Genomic DNA, 2,500 nt, shown 5'->3' on the forward strand with positions numbered 1-2,500 from the left:
ATCTATCTATCTATCTATCTACAGTATCTATCTATCTATATCTACAGTATCTATCTACAGTATCTATCTATCTATCATCTATCATCTATCTATCATCTATCTACAGTATCTATCTACAGTATCTATCTATCTATCTATCTATCTATCTATCTATCTATCTATCTATCTATCTATCTATCTATCATCTATCTATCATCTATCTATCATCTATCTATCTATCATCTATCATCTATCTATCTATCTATCTATAATCTATCTATCATCTATCATCTATCTGTTATCTATTATCTATCTATCTACAGTATCTATCTACAGTATCTATCTATCTATCTATCTATCTATCTACAGTATCTATCTACAGTATCTATCTATCTACAGTATCTATCTATCTACAGTATCTATCTACAGTATCTATCATCTATCTATCTATCTATCTACAGTATCTATCTACAGTATCTATCTACAGTATCTATCTACAGTATCTATCATCTATCATCTATCTATCTATCTATCTACAGTATCTATCTATCTATCTATCTATCTATCTATCTATCTATCTATCTATCTATCTATCTATCTATCTACAGTATCTATCTATCTATATCTACAGTATCTATCTACAGTATCTATCTATCTATCATCTATCATCTATCTATCATCTATCTACAGTATCTATCTACAGTATCTATCTATCTATCTATCTATCTATCTATCTATCTATCTATCTATCTATCTATCTATCATCTATCTATCATCTATCTATCATCTATCTATCTATCATCTATCATCTATCTATCTATCTATCTATAATCTATCTATCATCTATCATCTATCTGTTATCTATTATCTATCTATCTACAGTATCTATCTACAGTATCTATCTATCTATCTATCTATCTATCTATCTATCTATCTACAGTATCTATCTACAGTATCTATCTATCTATCTACAGTATCTATCTACAGTATCTATCTATCTATCTATCTATCTATCTACAGTATCTATCTACAGTATCTATCTATCATCTATCTATCTATCTATCTATCTATCTATCTATCTATCTATCTACAGTATCTATCTATCTATCATCTATCTATCTATCTATCTATCTATCTATCTATCTATCTATCTATCTACAGTATCTATCTATCTATCTATCTATCTATCTATCTACAGTATCTATCTACAGTATCTATCTACAGTATCTATCTATCTATCTCCAGTATCTATCTATCTACAGTATCTATCTATCTATCATCTATCTATCATCTATCTATCTATCTACAGTATCTATCTATCTATCTATCTATCTATCTATCTACAGTATCTATCTATCTATCTATCTACAGTATCTATCTATCTATCTATCTACAGTATCTATCTATCTATCTATCTACAGTATCTATCTATCTATCTACAGTATCTATCTACAGTATCTATCTACAGTATCTATCTACAGTATCTATCTACAGTATCTATCTACAGTATCTATCTATCTATCTATCTATCTACAGTATCTATCTATCTATCTATCTACAGTATCTATCTACAGTATCTATCTATCTATCTATCTATCTATCTATCTATCTATCTATCTATCTATCTATCTATCTATCTATCTACAGTATCTATCTACAGTATCTATCTATCTATCTATCTACAGTATCTATCTACAGTATCTATCTATCTACAGTATCTATCTATCTATCTATCATCTATCTATCTATCTATCTGTCTAATCTATCTGTCTAATCTATCTATCGTATCTATCTACAGTATCTATCTATCATCTATCTATCTATCTATCTATCTATCTATCTACAGTATCTATCTACAGTATCTATCTATCTATCTATCTATCTATCTATCTATCTATCTATCTATCTACAGTATCTATCTACAGTATCTATCTATCTATCTATCTATCTATCTATCTATCATCTATCTACAGTATCTATCTATCTATCTACAGTATCTATCTATCTATCTACAGTATCTATCTATCTATCTACAGTATCTATCTACAGTATCTATCTACAGTATCTATCATCTATCATCTATCTATCTACAGTATCTATCTATCTATCTATCTATCTATCTATCTACAGTATCTATCTACAGTATCTATCTATCTACAGTATCTATCTATCTATCTATCTATCTATCTATCTATCTATCTATCTATCTACAGTATCTATCTATCTATCTATCTATCTACAGTATCTATCTATCTATCTATCATCTATCTATCATCTATCTATCTATCTATCTATCTATCTATCTACAGTATCTATCTATCTACAGTATCTATCTACAGTATCTATCTATCTACAGTATCTATCTATCTATCTATCTATCTATCTATCTATCTATCTATCTATCTATCATCTATCATCTATCATCTATCTATCATCTATCTATCTATCATCTATCTATCATCTATCTATCTATCTACAGTATCTATCTATCTATCTATCTATCTACAGTATCTATCTACAG

The 2,500-nt window shown here is 27.8% G+C and overlaps 1 protein-coding gene across 2 annotated transcripts in view; it reads left to right on the forward strand.

The window, feature by feature from the left end:
• Positions 1-2,500, forward strand: part of rassf2b (Ras association domain family member 2b) — a 128,968-nt gene that overhangs the window by 92,218 nt on the left and 34,250 nt on the right. The window lies entirely within an intron of this gene.

This window comes from Nothobranchius furzeri, chromosome 17, assembly GCF_043380555.1.
Source record: "Nothobranchius furzeri strain GRZ-AD chromosome 17, NfurGRZ-RIMD1, whole genome shotgun sequence".
Lineage (NCBI taxonomy): Eukaryota > Metazoa > Chordata > Actinopteri > Cyprinodontiformes > Nothobranchiidae > Nothobranchius > Nothobranchius furzeri.